Below are 21,268 nucleotides of genomic sequence, written 5' to 3'. Positions count from 1 at the left end.
AAAAAAAATTAAATATCAGAATTTTTTTTTTTCAATTTTATAGTTTTCTTTTTTTTTCTCAAAAACTATTATAAATGGAAAGGAATTTTGCAAAGCGGGCGATAGAGTTTTTTGAGACACATAAATTGAGCCTAATACGAAGTCTCTACTATGATTTTGTGTAGAGTTATTTCTTGCGCCGTTTTTATAACTTGTAAAATTTTCATATAAAAACGTATGTACTATATTAATTAAGTTACATAAATAATAATTCAAAAATAATGAAATATAAAACAGAAAAGATTTACGAAGAAAAAATCTTGGGTTACTCTCTGATGAATAGTTTAGACACCACAAATTTTTAAGTAAGAAAAAAATTTTTTCAAAATTTACATTTTAGTTTTTTGATTAAAAACTATTATCAATAGAGCAAAAAACTTATTACGCGGGCGATAGAGTTCTTTAATGCGCTTCTTCTGAGTCTAATACGAAGTCTCTTGGTTACTTAGCTCGTAAGTTATGAGCGTTTTTTTTTTTTCGCCGATGAATTTAAGGCTGCGGCTGAGCCTATGGCTCCTAGTCTCTGTAAAAAATAATAATAATTTTTCAAAAGACGTCATTCAAAATGAACGATGATAATAGCTAAAAAAAACTATGCAAAAAACAAAAAGCCACATTGATATATGACACAAACATACATGCGCTGTGATAATATTTAGTGATAAGCTGATCACTATAAAATTTCATATATATATTATATTTATATATTTTTTTTATTATATACGAATTTACTTCGCACATAGAAGTATAGATCTCTTATAGCTTAGTAGGAAATAAAATGATTTCTTATCTGAAATAACGATAATAGACAAAAAACAATTTTGAAAAATGCACTTAATAAAATAAAACAAAAAACAACAAACTTATTAAAATTGTAGATGAAAAATTAAAATCTTTTTAACAATATTTTTTGTTGAATATAAATATATAAAAACTGTTTTTATTTCGAATATCAGCTCTATTTATACTTATTTTATCGTAATTACCGCCACCTGTACTTGAAATATTTATTACAATTATTATTTGAGTGACATACTTGCATGAAATATCCCGTATTTACATATTACAATGACACACCTGAGCGTCACAGCTGGAGAGAAAGAGAGCAACGAGAAAAGCAGGTATAGGAAAAAATGCAAATGAAAATAGAAACTTCTCTATTCTTTATACAAAAATATATTTTTTCTTTTGACTACAATATTTTTTGTTCGAAAAATAAAATATTCACTGTCTTGGTATTTTTTCATCTATATTTATTTTTAATGGAATTGTTTACTGCTGGCGCCGTGTTTTTTTTAATTCAGGGTGAATACATGGGTGGTTGGTCTAAAGATCTATTATGTGAGGAAAAAATGTCCTTTTGATTATTTAAAATGTATAAAATTAAAATGCTAGAATATAAAATTAGTTGGAGTTTATTTTTTTCCAAAAAAAATTTTTTTTTTAAATAGAAAACGTTTTGTTTATTGTCTGACAGCAGTATTATTCAATTTAAAATTGTACTCCCGAGTGTTTAGAAAGAATATAAATCTATCAAATATTTAACAGCGATCTTTATTAGCTTTTTCGGAAGATATCAAAAATTTAAATTTCAAGTCACAATAGATTATTCAAAATAGCAACTGGTAAATTATTTTTTTAAAAAAAAAAGAAAAAATTATTTAAAAAAAGAAAAAACTAAAACGTCACTACACTTTTAAACGTCCAAAGATAATTAAAAAAATACGTGGTCAGTTAAAATTGAAAAGTAGTATGAAGGAAATATATTATATCATGAAATATATAACTTCAATTGATAATTTAGCACAATCGGTTGAAGATTTTGAGGGTAATATAAAAATATTCAAAGACGATCTCGATGAAGATCGGATAAATGAAATACTTACAAAAGATAATGCAGTAAAAAAAATTTTATATGGTTTTTTAAAAAAACGTACCAATGCTATCAATAATCGGAGCTTTATCAAAAAAATGTAACGTAAGTATTTAAATAATATATTAATACAGTGAAAAAAAAAATGAAATTATACAGTGTAATAAAAAAGTAAAAATAATACAGTGAAAATAATACAGTGGAATAAAATAATAGAGAGGATTAAAGAAGTTAAAATAGAATAAAACAGTGAATTTATGTATTTTAGAGGTGAGCGACAATTACGTATTCGCCAAAAAAAAGCAAAGATCATAAGAAGAAAAATGATTAGAAGGATGGTAGTTCAAGAGCGTTGGCGTATCCAACGTCTCAAAAACCTTGAGGAATGGAAAAAAGAAAAAGAACGTGAACGATCAGATTCTGCTTCATCGAGTGATAATTGGATATGTAAGTGTTTTTGTTAACTGCTTTTATTTTTTACTCCTTTTTATAAAGTTTTTTATTATATTTCTAATAAAATTTTTCATAAATAGTTTTTTTTTTGTTTGAAAATATATTTTTTTTTTTCAAATTATTATTTTTTTGTTAAATATTTTTTTTTTTTAATAGTTTCGTTTTTTTATTTCACATTTTGTTTTAAAAACTATTATTTTTTAATATTGCTTTTTGTTTTTAAAATTATTTCTTTTTTAATTTTACTTTTTGTTTGTCAACTTTTTTTTTCTGAAAAAAAGTTTTTTTTTTTTTTTTTAATTTTACTTTTTTTTTTTTTTTTGTTTTTAAAAGTTATTTACATTTTTGTTTTTAATTTTTTATCTCAATTTTTTTTTCTTCAAATTAATTTATATTTCGCATTTTATTTTTACCGTTTTTCTGATAACCTATTTCTCAAACATTCATTCACTCATTCATTCATTGTTAAAGCGAACCCGAAAAAATGTCATTCATCCGAGGGAACGGGAGTTTCTTCACGGGAGGGATTTATCGGTGTACCAGAAACCAGTGACTCTGACTGGTGAAACGTAAACAAACAAGGCTGTGACGCTTGCCGGAACGAAAAAATATGGTATTTATTTTTTTTATTCGATTAAATTTTTTTTTGTCAGTTCAATAGATTTTTTTAATATAACAAGTGCATGCAATGTAAATATAAGCTAGGTGGGAGTACATATATATTCGGGAAATTTATCATTTTTATTTAGTAAATTTTTAATATCAATCATGGATAATTCAAGTGAAGACGAATGTCAAGACGGTGGTAGTGAAGATTGTATAGAATTACTCGATGAAACGCGTGAAGAAATACCTAAATTTTCACTCACAAGTACTACGTATACATTAAAAATAAAAATAATGAAGTTTATTGAGAGTGCTTTTCGACAAGTATATCAACGTGTTACAGCAATAACACTGACCGAATTATTTTTAATTTTCGATCAGAAAATATGACTAGTGATTCATTTACAAATTTAACACCAATTAATGAGTTTACTTTTGATCGTTTATGGACAATAATAAGTAGTATATGTCAAAGTTCTGGTGGAATAGATGCGACGGCTGCATTTAATATAAAAGTTATAATTTTAAAACGAATTATTGGTGGATGTTGAATGCCTAAAAGTGAAATATCGAGACGTGGTACACTAATAATTAATAATAAAGATAATTTATGTTTACCAAGATCAATCGTAGTAAAATTATCTGAATTAGAGACAAATAAACTTGACGTGGCTAGATTAAAAGCAGTTCGTGACGCTCGATTTGAATTACAAAAAACATTGACTCTTGAATTTATAAATAAATCTGGTGTTGTTATCCCACCTGAGAGGTGTGGGTTGGAGCAAGTGAGACAATTTCAGATGTATTTAGCAACATGTCCGATTAAACGCGTTTTGAAAATATATAAATATGTTTCTAATAATATGAATGGACATGAATTAATATTTGATGGTACAGATTTAGTTGAGGGTTTTATTCGTGAAGAACAAAATTATATACCAATTGCTTATTATGAAAATAGTCATCATTATAAACCAATAAATAATATAATAACTTTTATGCATGGTACAAAAAAATATTGTTTAATTTGTGATAAAAGATATTCATCACCTGAAACGCATTTGTCATGTCCTGGCCGTTGTGACCGATGTTTAAATAATTTGTGTGAGATAAATGTAGAACTAATTGAGTGTCGTGATTGTGATCGGGTTTTTTATGGACAACAGTGTTTAGACAAACATAGGACAGCTCAATCTTATAATTCAAAGCATTCAGTGTGTGAGGCAATAAAAAAGTGTAAAAAATGTTTTAGAAAAGTTCACTTAAATACGTGTCATTTATGTGGATATTATTATTGTTCTGCGTGTGAAGAGCTTCAACCACCATCACATTTATGTTATTTTAAAAGTAAAATGAATTATAAAAAAAAGAAGATCTTTGTGGATATGTTTTTTATGATTTTGAGACAATGCAATCTAAAACAGTTAATAATGATAATAAAATTTATAAAATTCATGAGGTTAATTATGTAGTAGTTCATCTTGTGTGCGATAAATGTATGAATGATACGAGTTATTTGGATGAACCTTTTATACCGATCGAGAATAAATGTGATTTATGTACTACTCGCGAATTTATTGCTGAAAGGAAAGACACTGTAAAAAAATTTGTTGATTGTTTATTTGGAATAAAAATGAAATATAGTGAAATTATTGTATTAGCTCATAATCAAAAAAATTATGATGGTCAGTGGCTTTTAAAGAATTAAATAATTTAAAAGAATTAATTAATCGTAAATTAGGAGGAAAAATTAGTACTATAATTACTGTTTTGTCAATTGAAAAAATAAAATGTATAGAAATTAGAGTTGATGGTATAAATGAAAGACGAAAAAACATTTTTCAGTATCATTTTCATATCAGTTGGTGGCATGGATGTATCGAGTGTTTTATGTTTAATCGTGATCATGTACAAAAAGATGGTACAACTTTGAATGAACGTTATGAATTACGCAGTATTCAAAGTATTATGATGATCGGAGATGTTCAAAAATTGTTGAAAGATGTACCTCAAGTAAAAAAATTTGTTGATTCTATCGATGCTAATTATTACACAGCATTGAACCTACGCGATGCTTATTTTGGTGGTAGAACGGAGAATTTCGTCGAGTCATATACAGTACAACCCGGGGAAACTATACAGTATGTAGATTTCACAAGTCTGTATCCGAGTGTCCTTAAGCAATCTGCATTTCCATTAGCTCATCCTAAAGTATATGCTGGTCGCGATATCGAGAAAGAATTTCCAAATAATGATATATCAAAAATTGATGGATTAATAAAATGTCGTGTAGTTGCACCGTCTGATTTACACATGCCTGTTTTGCCTGTACGTTCAAAAAATAAAAAACTTTATTTCCCACTTTGTCGTACATGTGTTGATACAATGGAGTCAGGTTTGTGTAATCATAATAATAATGAGAGAAGTTTAATTGGGACTTGGGTGTCGTCAGAACTAAAACTTGCTTTAACAAAAGGATACGTCATAGAAAAAATATATGAAGTTTGGCATTATGATAAAATGTCGATGAATAATAAAGAAACTAATGAAGTCGCTTTATTTACAGAATATATAAATACTTTTCTTAAAAAAAAACAAGAAGCCAGTGGGTACCCATCTTGGGTCAAAACTGAATCTGATAAAGATCAATATATCGAGGAATATTTTCAAGCTGAAAATATTAAACTTGATAAAAAAAATATAGATTTTAATCGAGGTCTTCGTACATTGAGTAAAAATATGCTCAATTCTTCATATGGTGAATTAGGACAGAGAAGTTCTTTATGGCGTAAAACAATTTGCAGTGATTTACAAGAATATTATGATATACTAGATAACGAAAAAAATTTAATTCAATTTATCGAACCAATAAATCAAAAAACTGTCTTAATTTCGTGGAAGTTAATTAATGAAAAAGAACCTTTAACAAAAACAACAAACGTTGTATTGGCGGCTTTTACAACAGCGTACGCTCGAGTAAAATTATATTCTTGTATTAATGAAAATAGTAAACAAATTTTATACGTTGACACTGACTCTATTATAAGAATATGTAAAAATGAAAATGATAAATTAAAAAGATAGTCAAGTTCCCCAAGGTGCACCCTAAGTGTTCCGTAGGATTTTTTATTTTTTTTCTTGCTGTTTACAAAAATATTGTAAAAAAACAGTTTGTGACACTACATATCGTTGAATAAAAAAAAAAATAAACGACCGAAAAATTTGAAAAAAATATCGTAGAGTCTTGACTAGACTTGATTATAAAAGCAGTTCCTAAAATTTTTCAAAAAAAAGCACAAGGTTTAATAAATCATATAACCAGAGCAGATAACGGAAATCGATTAAAATGGAATGATAAAGGCTTGGTTAGTATAGACGGAAAAACTATTCATGGTTCTAGTATTATTGATTTAATTAATGATGCGTTACGTCATCGTAAAAATATTAAAGCGATCGGTCATGATCAGTTTGCACGATTTTTAAAAGATATTCATGCGCCTAGAGATTTTGTTAGTAATATTAGTTTCTGGGAACAAAGCGACGACGATGATGCTGAAGAAGAAGTAATTACACCAAATTTAAGACCATCACCAATTTATAAAAGAAGATCGAGCAGAATTGTCTTTTTCTGATTAAGAAATATCTACTGTACGTAAAGTTAAAAAACCTCCACAAAACCTGTAAAATCAGCTACATCAATTTTGCGACCATTAACAAGGTCATCACAATGGTTAAGCATAAAAAAATAAATTTACCAAACATTTATTACAACCCCAAAAATCCCCTATCATTCTCGGGTGCACGAAATATTTTTAAAAAATACCCAAAGTCAAAAAAAGAAATTAAAGATTGGTTAGATTCGCAAAATACTTATACACTTCATAAACCAGTCCGGAGAAAATTTTCTCGTTTACGTTATACTACAAAAAATGTAGATGATAAATGGGAAATGGATTTAGCTAACTTGACCTCATTACAAAGTTATAATGATGGTAATAAATTTTTATTAGTTGTCATAGATGTACTTAGTAAATATCTTTAGGTTGAACCTCTTATTAATAAATCAGGAAATACTGTATGTCAAGCACTTGAAAAAATTTTTTTCACTAGTGGACGTCGACCAGTAGTATTACAATCAGACAAAGGTAAAGAATTTTTAAATAAAAATGTACAAAAATTACTGGATCAAGTCAAAATTCATTTTCGTGTAGCACGTAATCCCGATATCAAAGCAGCTATAGTTGAACGCGTAAATCGCACACTCAAAGAAAGAATTTATCGTTATTTCACGTATAAAAAAACTCATCGTTGTATTGAAGTCTTACCTAAAATTATACAAGCGTATAATAATGCAATACATTCATCAACAAAAATGACCCCAGCCGCTGTTACTATATACAATGCTCAAAAGGCACGTGAAAATATAGAAAAACAATATACAAATCCGACAAAAAAAAATAATAAATACCATGTTGGTGACTATGTTAGAATCAGTAATGAAAAGCAATCTTCCAGTAAAGGTTATGCTGGATCTTGGTCAAAAGAATTATTTATAATATCCAAAGTTTATATTCGCCAATCTTTACCTACTTATGAAATTAAAGATTTAAAAGGTAAAGATATTTCCAGTTATTTTTATGAACAAGAAATAAGTAAAGTAAATCAAAATATAAATGAAGAATATTTTGATGTTGAAAAAATTCTTGACACACGGACAAAAGGACAGAAAAAAGAATATCTTGTTAGATGGAAAAATTATTCTAGTGACTTTGATGAATGGGAACCAGCAAGTAATTTAAAAGATCATGTTCAATAAAGATTTTTATATTACACTTGTTAGTAATAAAAATAATCAATATTATCCGAATAATACAACAGCTGCATTTACAACACAATTACATCGTGCATTCAATCTTGAAGGAAGCTGGTCAGTTGGATTGAGTGAAATAGCGTTTCCAAATGCTTTTTTACATATAAATAAAAGTGAAGGAATAATTAATATTGATCTTGGTAATAATAATTTTAACGTAAATATCGAAAGTGGTGTATATCCAAATACAGATAGTGTCATATGGTCATATAATGAAGATAAAAATTTTATACAACATTTTGAATTAGTATATAATACTCGGACACGTTTTGTTACTATAATAAAAAATGTAGTGGGAAAGATTGCAAAAAACATAAAATAAAATTAACCAGAAAAATTGCAAATATTCTTGGATTTATATACCAAGCTGAGGGTCTTGTTTTTACTAAAATTCAACACGTTTTAAAAGCAAATGCACCAGCAAGCATATTACGTGGGTTTCCGTCAGCTTTATATGTACATTGTGATATTGTTTCTCCTCATATTATTGGTGAATCTAATAAGCAAGTACTTTGAGTTGTGCCTTTTGACTCTAGTAATTATCAATACGGCTTGTCGTTAATTGCAAAATTTCAACCACATTATTTTTCCTTATTACGTCACTCATTTGACACTATTACAATAGATATAAAAGATAGTTTTGGTGGCCCTATCTCATTTGCATACGATCCATTATTCGTGACACTTCATTTAAAAAAAAATAATTAAAATGTATATTCAGTATTATGAAAATCAAGTTGGTGGTGGGGCACTGATCCATCAAGTACATTTAAATCAAGGTAGTCAAGAGATAGGAGGGTTTCTTGGTGGTCTCTGTAGAGGAATATTACCACTAATTGGAAGTGCATTAAAGCCAGTTGGGAAAGAATTATTATCAGTTGGAATGAATGTTTTGGGTGATGTCATCACTCGTCAGGGCAATTTAAGAGATTCTCTTAATAATCATTTGACACAATCGGGTAATAAATTAAAAAGAAAAGCTATGGACAAACTAGATACATTTTTAAGTCGAGGTGGAGTTGGCTATAAAAGTAAATGACAAAAGACAATAACCAGTCAGAAACGTATAACTTCCGGAAGACAACGTTTCAAGAGAAAAAAAAATCAAGAAGGTCGTGCCATTGTCAAAAGAAAAAAAAAAAGAGTTGTAAAAAAAAAGAAAAAAATTCAAAAAGGTGGTGGGAAAAAAAATCAAAAAGTAGTAAGAAAAGAAAAAAGTCAATTGATATTTTCTCGTCATAATGTCATTTCTTCATAGCCATTCTTGTGAGTGTAGTAAATCTGAATTGGATTTATTTACAATACCGCCTACTCAGACTACTGTTGAAGAATCTCACTAGGTTTATTACAATCCAGTCACAACGCTCACAGAGGATTCACCAATTGAATTTCATATTCCAGCTAATGGAGAAGAAGATATTGACCTGGCACATACTATGTTGAAGATAAGATGTAAAATTACAAAAGAAGATGGAACTGCTGTTGCTGCTGATGCTGTGGGTGTAACAAATAATTTTTTACATACAATGATTAGTCAATGTGATGTTTTATTTAATCAAAAGTCAGTCTCTGGATCTAATTCTTCCTATCCATACCGTGCATATATTGAAACATTATTAAACTATGGATCAGATGCATCAAACAGCCATTTACAATTGGGACTATGGTTTCTAGATACTCCAGGTTTTATGGAAGCACCAGTAGGAGCTGCTGCTGGAGCACAAAATGGGGGATTGCAAGATCGATCACTTTTTATGACTAATGGCAATCAATTTGAGATGCTTGGCCATTTACATGTTGATGTTTTTAATCAAAATAAATTTTTATTGAATGGTGTTGAGATGAAAATAACTTTAACACGATCAAAGAATGAATTTTGTTTAATGGACAACACAGAGAATGGAAATTATAAAGTAAATATTTTAGAAGCAACACTCATCATACGTCGTGCTAAGCTCAATCCAAGTGTACTTGTAGCACATTCAAAAGCATTGGCTAAAACGACTGCAAAATATCCTTTGACTAGAGTAGAAGTAAAGAGTTTTATTTTAGCTCAAGGTATATTATCAAATACACTCGACAATATTATACTAGGAAGTTTACCAAAAAGAATTGTTGTTGGTTTAGTTGATAATAGAGCATTTAATGGACATAGAAAATTTAATCCATTTAATTTTCAACATTTTAATTTAAATTTTTTGACCTTATATGTCGATGGAAACCAAGTTGGTGGTAAAGGATTATCTCCTAGTTTGAGTAATAATATTCATGATGCTGAAGCCTATCAGACATTATTTTCTGGAACTGGAATACATTTTGCTGATTATGGAATGAAAATTTCTCGTTCCAGCTTTACGAAGGGCTATACTTTATTTGCATTTGACTTAACACTTGACCTCTCTGCTAATGATAGCATGTATTGGAATTTAATAAAAAATGGAAGTCTCAGAATTGAGATACGATTCGGTGTTGCACTTGCTCAAACAATAAATTGTATAGTGTATGCCGAGTTTGATGATATCATAGAAATTGAAAGTACGCGTCAGGTACTATTGGATTATAGTAATTAAGAAGGGGTATACGTATATATAGAGCTACTTTGGTTTATGTTATTCAGTCATAAATATGTCGGAAGTTTTAATCATTGACATTCAGTGTCTAGTTGGATCTCGCAATGAATACTACCCGAAAGAAATTTCTGTCTTGACATTACACGATAAATTTATTAGTCATTGGATAATTGGTCCACCTTTTAAGTACTCGAAACTTGAAAAAGGAGCTCGTCAACAAAACAATTGGTTAACAAAAAATTATCATAAAATTGATTGGGACGCATCTGAAGTAACTTACAAAAATCTACAATCATGATTTGAAAAAATTGGAGAACTTGGTAAAAATATTTATGTGAGAGGTAAAGAGAAACGTATGTTTTTACAACAATATTTGCGAGAACATTGTATTATTAATTTAGAAAATATATCACCATGATTTGGTTTATTACCAGCAGACGAACATTGGTTCACGGAGTAAATTATCCTAATTATACTTGTACTCAACAAAACGTTTATAAATTAAAAAATTGGTTAATTGGAAAAAAATTAATTATACGAGGAGGAAAAAGTGAAGACGACATTGAAGTAGATGTAGTCTTTAATTCTTTTTTTAATACAGTCAAAGAGACATTGGTATGAATGCTATTCAATTAGTTGACGCATTACCACTTACGGATTTGACACGTGCAGGAGTATACGCTAGTGACCGATTACCTCATATATGGCCGAAACCTTGTGGAATTATTGTTAATCTTGATAATCATAATCAACCAGGATCTCATTGTGATCTCAGGTGTGTTTTTACGTCAATAATTTGAGACATGGACTCTTCTTCGACAGCTTCGGACGACCTTCGAGAAATCCCCGTTTCTTTTACGCTCTCAAAAGAAATTGTGTCATCCACGAGTACAACAATATACAGCTGCAAAGTGTTACGAGTAATTGTTGCGGGCATTGGTGCATTGTTGCTCTTCATTATTTCGCGGATGGTGGGAGGCTCGACGGATTTCTCCGATTATTTACGAATGATGTTGAACGGAACGACCGATATATTTTAAGAATGTTTAAAAAAATTGTTAGTAGACGTAAGAATTATAAACATAAGAAAAATTTTCATTTCCTTACTGGTAGTGGATCTAAAATACAATCATCTATTTTTAATCGAAATTAAATAAATAAATTCATAAAAAATCATGTGTGGCATTTTTATTGGAAAATAAGTAGTTTATAAATTGGGAGAACTGCATCCATAAGTTTAGGTAAAAACTCCCTTCCCACATTACATTATCAAAAAATGTACCCACGTCGTCTCTTACGACAACTAGTTTCAAAAATGACGTCTTCAGTAGAGGATAGAAAACGTAGATATAATAAACATATTTATCGTGTAGAAGAAACTAGACAAAAAAGTATAGAGCTATCACCGATAGCAGATATTTGTGATCCTGTAAGATTTTCTGCTGCTGGATTTTATTATACTGGTTATGGATCTAAGTTGAAATGTTTCGAGTGTTGTGTTGAAATTGAAGAATGGAATCGAGGTGACAATCTGTGGCTAGATCATCAACGTGCTAAAGCAAGCTGTCGTTTTATTAGAAATATAGCTTGTGGTAATGTTCCTAGAGGAGTGAGTCCACAACTTATACCTATGAAAGGTGATCCACATTGTATACCTACAGATTTTCGTGCTTCGTATCGTGTTCCATCTACTTCAAGAGAAGAAGATTGTACATTTTATGCTGAGTTTTATATTGATCTTGAAATGGAAGAATATTCTAATCCTCCAATTGAAGAACATTGTGTTGGTATATCTACTACACCTCCAGCGGAAAAAGATCTGGTCTCATATGAATCACGATGAAAAACATTTCATTATTGGCCGAAATATATTACTCAGACAAAAGAATCCATGGCTGAAGCTAGATTTTTTTATTCGTCTATAGGAGATTATGTAATTTGTCATCATTGTGGAAATGGAAATAAAGATTAGAAAAATAATGAAGATCCATGGGAAGAACATGCTAGATATTTTCCGGAATGTTATTTTCTCCGACTAATAAAAGGAAATGATTTTGTTGAACGATATTCATTGCAATACAATTTTGGAAAATGTAAAGAAAGTACAGAAGAAAAAAAAATTAAGAAAAAAAAAGACAAAATAAAAAAAGATAAAAAAAAGTAAAAAAAAAGATGATACATTTGTTTGTAAAATTTGTTATAATGAACCTTTGTCTGTTATTTTTCTTCTTTGTTTACATATGGTTACATGTGTAAAATGTGCTCCAGCAATTGATAAATGTATTATATGTCGAGTTCATATACATGGTGTCATTCAACCAATAATATCATAATAAACATGTGTGGAAAGTAGATCAAATAAATTTTTAAAATAAATAAAATGTCTTAATTATTTAACCTATATTTCCCACCTGCATACAAATGAGTCATCCTTGAAATTTTGGTTAAAAATTGAATAATAAAATGATAAATGTAATAATAAAAAAAAAATAATTAAAAATAAAATAAAAAAAAAAATTACACCTGGGCTGACTCGAACGCTAGACCCTACGCTCGAAATATTATTATATCTCTTTATTTATTTGAAAAATTATCTGCGTCAATTCCGATTGTTAGTTTAAACATCAAAGAATAATATAAAAGTAAAAAAAAATTTTTAACATTTTTATTCATGACAATATTGACAATTCAATATTGACAATTGAAAAAACTTGACCCCACTTTTTTTTCCCAATTTGAATTTCATATTTATATATAATATATATTAAACCAGGTGGGGTCAAGTTTAAAATTTTGTCAACAGTTAAGACTTAATTATATGCATAAAAAATATATATTTAATCCTTGACTTTTTTTGGTACCACATCTTTTTGTATTAAAAAAATAAAATAGCTAAACGATTTCGAATACTTGACGCTTCTTTTTGTAAGAAAAACTAGGTTTTTTTTTTCGTTATGATATCACATCTTTTTGTAAAGTTTTAATAATAATATATTTTTTTTCATACGTTGACGGATTAATTTATTATATATTCTCATTAAGTTTTATAAGGAGAGTAATGGGTAACGCCACATTGTGTATTAGCTTTTACCATAGGCAGCTGTTGAAGCTCGTGGAATGGAGCAATCGGAGCAAACCAGTGCATATTATTACCAGTAACGGCGCTAGTAAGTCGAATGCACAAAGTCACATGTTGTTTTTGTTTATTTTCTTTCGAACAAGTTCAATGAGTTATTTTTTTTTTTTTTGCGTTTATATATATACAATTAATTATAGTTGAATCAATTCATTGATTAATTTTAATTTTTGAGTTTCAATTATTTTTTTGATTGTCAATTAATAATTATTTCAATTTTCTAATAAAATGTAGGCTAAATGTCAACGATTTATTGATGTAACATCTGGAAAATCTAACCCTAGCGAAAATGGCGACACCGATCCGACACCAATCCGACAGTCGGTTTGTGCACTGATCTCATACAAAACCGGCACAAAACCGACACACGACTATAAGAATTTCTGAGTCACAAAAATAAATAATAAGAAGCATTTAAAAAATAAAATATTATGTCTAAAAATTTCTAAATAATATTCTTATAATTTAAGACACATTAGAATTTTTTTTAAATAATTTTTTTATTGAAAAAACTCAATTCATGTTTATGTATTAAAAGTGAGGTTAGCTGTCAGAATCATCTATACACGACTGTGAGATTTTACAATTCTCACACAATTCCGACACAATTCCGACACATGACTGTGAGAATTGTAAATCCGACACAATTCCGACACAAATCCGACAGACGTACGACAGTATAATTTTATTTTGTTATTTTTCAATAGATAAAATCATTTTATTGATAAAAATTTTTGTTCAATAATGAAGTTATAATAATTTAATAATTATAGACATATTAGATTTTTTTAAAATTAATTATTTTATTAGAAAATTATTATTTTTTGGTTTTTTTATGAGGTTGAGGAAGGTTTTTATCAAATACTTTTTTTTAAAAATAATACATTTAATCAGTTTCCCATGTGTTTCCCACTCGAATTTTTTATATAATATGACTAAAGTTATTAAAATATTATAACTTTATTATTGAACATAAATTTTTATCAATAAAATGATTTTTACGGAGGCTAGGAGCCGAAAGGCTCAGCCGCAGTATTGGATTTATCCCCCAAAAAAAAAAAACGTTCATAACTTCTAAACTAATTGTCGTAAAGACTTCAGATTTGGCTCAAAAAAAGCGGCTCTGGAAATTCTATCGCCATTAATAAAAAAAAACATTATCTATTCGGCCATTTTTTTTTTTTTCCCGAAAAACGAAAAAAAAAAAAATTGTGTTTTTTTTTTTTTTTTTTCGCACGAAAAATACTATTCGTACGATAGAAATTCATTTGAAAAAGTTATAGAATTTTGAAAAACGATTATTTTAAGCCTAATATAAAACCTCTGCGACAACTCTATTTTGAGTTATAGCTTGTGCCGTTTTCATTTTTTAGGCAAACGATAACTTATGATGAAATGATGTTAGAGACTTCATATTAGGCTTAAAACATGCGTATTTGAAAATTCTATCGCCTCTCCGAAAAAATTTTTAACTATGAATCATATTTTTCATAAAAATTAAAAAAAAAACCGATTTTTTTTTTTTTTTAAATTTAGTTTTTTGAAAAAAAAAAAAAAGTGACTGAACAGATAATGCTCTTTCTCATGAAGGGCGATGGAGTTTTAGAAGACGCGTTGTTTGAGCCTAATACGAAGTCTCTACTACAATTTTATCAAAAGTTATTGTATTCCTAGTTTTCGAGTAATTTCTGAAAAACGCTCTAACTTTCGACAAAATCGTCCTAGATACTTTGTATACGACTTAAAAAGCATGTGTGGTGAAATCCTACAACTTTTAGTCGAAACTTTTTTCAAAAAAAATTATAGTTTTCATAAAATAGTAAAAAATAGAATTTTTGAAATATTTTTGTCTCTTTTGTTTAAAAATAGAAAAAAATTGACAATTGGAATCAGGATAAACTCCTTAAAGGGCGATAGAGTTTTAAAAACTACGTTTTTTGAGCTTAATACGGAGTCATTCCGTTGATTCTAACAGAAGTTATAGCTTGCCTTAACTTGAACGAAAAAAAAAAAAAAAAAATCGATTTTCAGAAAAATAAAAAAAAATGTAATATTATTGTATTGTTACTTTTAAAAACCATTTAAGAAATAAAATTTAACACGGCCCTAGCCGGAGTATTGAAAATTTTTAATTTTCAACGTTAACGCGGGCCACACGCCCCAACAAACGTTACCAGATCTTTTTATATTGAAAAATACAAAATAAAAATATACTGTCATACGTCTGTCGGATTTGTGTAGGAATTGTGTCGGATTTACAATTCTCACAGTCGTGTGTCGGAATTGTGTGAGAATTGCAAATTCTCACAGACGATTCCAATTATTTTTTTTGTCAAATCTTATTAAAAAAAAAAAAGATGTTTACACATCAAAAATATCTAATATGCCTAAAATTATTAAAATATTATAACTTCAATATTGAACAAAAATTTTTGTTAATAAAATGCTTTTTTTTATTGAAAAATACAAAATAAAAATATACTGTCGTACGTCTGTCGGATTTGTGTCGGAATTGTGTCGGATTTACAATTCTCACAGTCGTGTGTCGGAATTGTGTGAGAATTGCAAATTCTCACAGACGATTCCAATTATTTTTTTTGTCAAAATTTATTAAAAAAAAAAAATATCTAATATGCCTAAAATTATTAAAATATTATAACTTCAATATTGAATAAAAATTTTTATTAATAAAATGCTTTTTTTTATTGAAAAATACAAAATAAAATTATACTGTCGTACGTCTGTCGGATTTGTGTCGGAATTGTGTCGGATCTACAATTCTCACAGTCCTGTGTCGGAATTGTGTGAGAATTGTAAAATCTCACAGTCGTGTATATGATGATTCTGACAGTTAACCTCACTTTTAATACATAAACAGAATTGAGTTTTTTCAATAAAAAAATTATTTAAAAAAAATTCTAATGTGTCTTAAATTATAAGAATATTATTTAGAAATTTTTAGACATAATATTTTATTTCTTAAATGCTTCTTATTATTTATTTTTGTGACTCAGAAATTCTTATAGTCGTGTGTCGGTTTTGTGTCGGTTTTGTATGAGATCAGTGCACAAACCGACTGTCGGCATTTTCGCTAGGGAAATGTCGTATTTTTATCATCACATTCATCATCATCTTGATTTTTAGGACAGTTGAATGTGGAGTTTGGAAATAGTTGTAAATGAATACTGTCATTAATGTTTTCATTTTATTCTAAATAATAATATGAGTCTGAATCTGTTGTTACAATGTATAGCTCTAATGATTGGGCTAATCAGTATTATATGTAGCATTAGAAATTAATGATTTTCTTACTAATGGTGTTGATAATGCACTCTTAAATTCACTTGTCGTGAATGTTTCATTGTTTTTTTTCCCAACAATATATGGCGCGCGCACCATCGATGCGATATTGAATACTGTACTGGTATAAAGGTTCTTCCAGACCATTCTACTATTCTTGCTCAATTTTATTTTATAAAGTTGTCGAATTGCTCTGGACTTGGAAGCCATAATGCTTTGATCTGATTTGGTTTTATAATGTTTGTCAGAGTGCGGTAAGGTTTTGAAGAAATATCAAGAAAAACGCAATTTCTGAAATTGATTTCAAAGTAAAAAAAAAAAGTATACATCTAAAAAATTTGTTTTTTTTTTTATAAAAAAGTGTGATATTAATTCAATGAAATGATTAGAAGACATATCATTTTTATCTGATCAATCATATTTTAAAATAAATTCCCAAGGACCACACTTTTTTTTTTTTCTCATACTTGACGCGAGGCACTACCCTGTCTCTTGATCTAAGAAAAGCGATGGAGAAAGGCTCCTAAAAATGACTCTTCAGAATGGCTTCTCAAAATGGGCGGTTTTTTTTTTTTAATACGGCACTTTCAATAACTTCCTAAAAAGCTCGTGGAGACTTCATATTAAGCTTAAACTCAGCGTCATTTAAAACTCTATCACGCTCTAACAGATCCACCTTTTTATTTATTTTTTTTTTCAAATAAAATACATCGAAATCGAAAAATAACAAAAATAAATTTTTATTTTATTTTTTTCCTCAAAAACTATAAACCATGGAAAAATAATTTTATAAACGGACGATAAGTATTTGAAAGACGTATCTTTTGAGCCCTACATGAAGTCGCTCCGATTATTTTATCGAGAGTTATCGATTGAGTAACGTAACGCTATCAATGCAATAACAACGGGAACCTCGATAACTCTTGATAGAATTGTAGTAGTGTTTTCGTATATAGCTCAAAAAATGGGTCTTCTGAATATCATATATTTTTCTATAAAATTATTGTCCTTACAATCATAGCTTTCGAGAAAAAAAAAACTGTTTTTCTCGATTTTTATTTTTTCTTTTTTTTTAAAAAAAAGTATATGTAATTGAGGAAAAAATTTTGCGAGTGGGTAAAAGGTATTAGAAAAACGCTCCCTGGAAGCCTAGCATAACTTCGCTGCGATGATATCCAGAGATATTGTGTAATATCGTGTGAAAATCGTATAGTGGAAGAACTATAAATTCGATAACTCGCGATAGGATCATCGGAGAGACTTCATTCTAGGCTTAAAAAAAGCGCCTTCAAAAACTCTAAGGCCGGGTTTAAGAATCATTTTTCTAGGCATAATTGCTTTTGACGAAAAAAATTTAAAAAAGACCTGGTAACATATGTTGGGACGTGTGGCCCACGTTACCCGTTGAAAATTAGAAATTTTACATACTCCGGCTAGGGCCATGGTTATCTTTATTGCTTAGACATATAATTTAATTGTGAATTAACGGAAATATTATTCATATTTAAAAGAAAGATATTTGACTTTTAGTTGAATATTTAGATGATCAATAAAACGAAATTTACCGTAAGATAGATCGATATACTGAAAAAAAAGGGACTTTATTTTTCATAGTTTCAGATATGTTTAATTAATTGATTAAGAAAAATTATAAACATTCAATTATATTTTTGTTACTTTTACAAATATTTGAATCGGTCGTTTACAATTTTACAATGAATTTTGAATTTACAATAAAAAAATTATAAAAAAAAAATGGCAATAGAGTTTTTCAAACTTTTTTTTCGAGCCTTATAAACATTTAATTTTAACTCTATATGATGACATTCTTTGGTCCGTTTTTTTTATTTTTTTTTCGGCGAGCCATAATTTTTGTTATAATCAAGATAGGGATTTCGTATTACGCTCATATTATGCGCCTCAAAAGAATCTAGTGACGGCATTGGGGGTTTTTTTTTTCTCTCAATAATCGTTTCCGAGAAAAAAAATTAAATATCCGAATTTTTTGTTAAATTTTGGAGTTTTTTTTGTTTTTCTCAAAAACTATTATAGATAGGGGAAAAAACCTACAATGCGGGCGATAGAGTTTTTTGATGAGCATAATATGAGCCTTTTTTTTGGCGAACCACAACTTCTGTATAAATGAAGATAGAGTTTTCGAATTAGGCTCATATTATGCACTTCCAAAAAAATCTAGTGACGGCATAAGGGTTTTTTTTTCCTCTCAATAACGGTTTTCGAGAAAAAAAATAAAGTATCAGAATTTTTTTTTCACTTTTGTATTTTTTTTTTTTTTTTTCAAGAACTATTATAAATGGAAAAAAAATCTGCAATGCGGGTGATAGTTTTTTGAGGAGCGTAATATGAGCCTAATACGAAGTCTCTACTATGATTTGGCGTCAAGTTATTCATTGCGCCGTTTTTTTAAGTATTTTAAGTTACATAAATAATAATTTAAGAATAATGAAATATTGAACAGAAAAGTTTTACGAACAAAAAACCTCTGGTGTAAAATACTTTCTGATGGATAGTTTAGACAGACTTATTTTTCAAGTAAGAGAACAAATTTTTTCAAAATTTACATTTTTGTTTTTTTATTAAAAACTATTATCAATAGAACAAAAAACCTATTACGCGGGCGATGGAGCGATAGAGCGCGTGATTGAGTTTTTTAAGCGTTCCACATTTTTCAAAGAAAACCAAAAACTTAGAAAAAATAACGAAGTTCCCCAGCCGGGAATCGGACCCTGGTCTTTTGCTTACCGGGCAAACGCCTTAACCACTAGACCACAGGGCTTCTCATTCTTTCTAAGTTTCATCTTCTACGTTAACTCCGACTTCTATTCGTCAATTCATTCTTTAAAAAAAAAAATAAGCGTTTCTCTTTTTCGCCGATGAATTCAATACTGAGGCTGAGCCCATGGCTCCTAGCCTCCGTAAAATGAAACGAAAAATTTTAGTAATCCATTAATATCTTTGCCATTCTTGAATATTTTATAAATGTTTTAAGTCTTTCATCCTTAGATTTTCACCAGCTATCATTTGACGTCAATATTTTTCGCATCAGGTCATTAATCTCTATAAAATAACATAACCTTAAAAATTTTTAGTAATCCATTAATATCTTTGCCATTCTTGAATATTTTATTAATGTTTTAAGTCTTTCATCCTTAGATTTTCACCAGCTATCATTTGACGTCAATATTTTTCGCACCAGGTCATTAATCTCTAAAAAAAATTTTAGTAATCCATTAATATCTTCGCCATCCTTGAATATTTTTGAAATGTTTTTAATCAATTATCCTTAGATTTTCACCAGCTATCATTTGACGTCAATATTTTTTGCACCAGGTCATTATTTCTCTAAAAAATAACATAACCTTCAAAATTTTAGTAATCCATTAATATCTTTACCATTCTTGAATATTTTTGAAATGTTTTCAAGCAATTATCCTTAGATTTTTACCAGCTATCATTTGACATCAATATTTTTTGCACCAGGTCATCATTTCTCTAAAAAATAACATAACCTTCAAAATTTTAGTAATCCATTAATATCTTTGCCATTCTTGAATATTTTTGAAATGTTTTCAAGCAATTATCCTTAGATTTCCATCAGCTATCGTTTGACATTAATATTTTCTGCACCAGGTCATTATTTCTCTAAAAAAGTAACATAACCTCCAAAAATTTCAGTAATTTGTCATTATCTTTGCAATCCTCATATATTTTATGAAATTTTTTAATAAATTTGTAGATTGTCAGTATATAACTTTCTTTATAATTATTTTTTAATTTTTAGGTCAACCAAACAATTATCAATAAAATGGATCCAACTAAACCACAGAGAATACTCCGAGAGGATTACCGAAAAACAGTTGAACTTTTACAACAGGACGCGAATCCTGATCGCATCCGTTCGACAATTGTTTCATTACGTAGAGATATTACAAATTATAATCAATCACTTCGAAGTTTGCCAACCGCTTATAGAAAAATGACTCAGACAACAGTCATAATGCTGACACGTTTTTTATCAAAATTGGAAAGTTTGCAAGTACGAGGTGCAGGTGCATCTGCAACAGTTGATGTATCAAACGCTTCTACTGAAAACTACATTGAATGGCAAGACTTAGAAAATGTATTTAGAAACAGAATGAAGACCAGCGTTATAATTAATTTAAAACATAAAGATGTAAAAGACTTTCTTTCTGATGCTAAGAAAATGTTAATTAGTCAGATAGCTCATATTTTACAAGATAAAAATGCACTCAAAGTCAATACTGTATTAGCTTTGAACTATGAAATTGAAAAACCATCTGATAATAGTGTGGAAGTTGAAACAAAATATTTCAGTGAAGGCAGTTTTGAGGTTTTACAATCATCAGATTTAAATCAATTATTCAAGGAAAATTTTGAAC

At 28.7% G+C, this 21,268-nt stretch overlaps 1 protein-coding gene across 7 annotated transcripts in view; it reads right to left on the bottom strand.

Annotated features, from left to right (window-relative positions):
* The window catches only part of LOC122849180 (protein spaetzle-like), a 68,787-nt gene that overhangs the window by 6,639 nt on the left and 40,880 nt on the right, over window positions 1-21,268 (bottom strand). The window contains exon 1 of one of the 7 annotated variants that reach the window (XM_044147792.1): window positions 425-572. The exons of the other annotated variants lie outside the window; for them this stretch is intronic. The gene's annotated coding sequence lies outside the window, so the exon portion shown is untranslated. Of the gene's footprint in view, window positions 1-424; window positions 573-21,268 lie in introns of those variants that run through there. 7 annotated transcript variants of the gene reach the window in all.

Source organism: Aphidius gifuensis, linkage group LG2 (genome assembly GCF_014905175.1).
Source record: "Aphidius gifuensis isolate YNYX2018 linkage group LG2, ASM1490517v1, whole genome shotgun sequence".
NCBI lineage: Eukaryota > Metazoa > Arthropoda > Insecta > Hymenoptera > Braconidae > Aphidius > Aphidius gifuensis.
The sequence above is the reverse complement of the archived record's forward strand: the minus strand, read 5'-3'. Positions and strand labels throughout refer to the sequence as shown.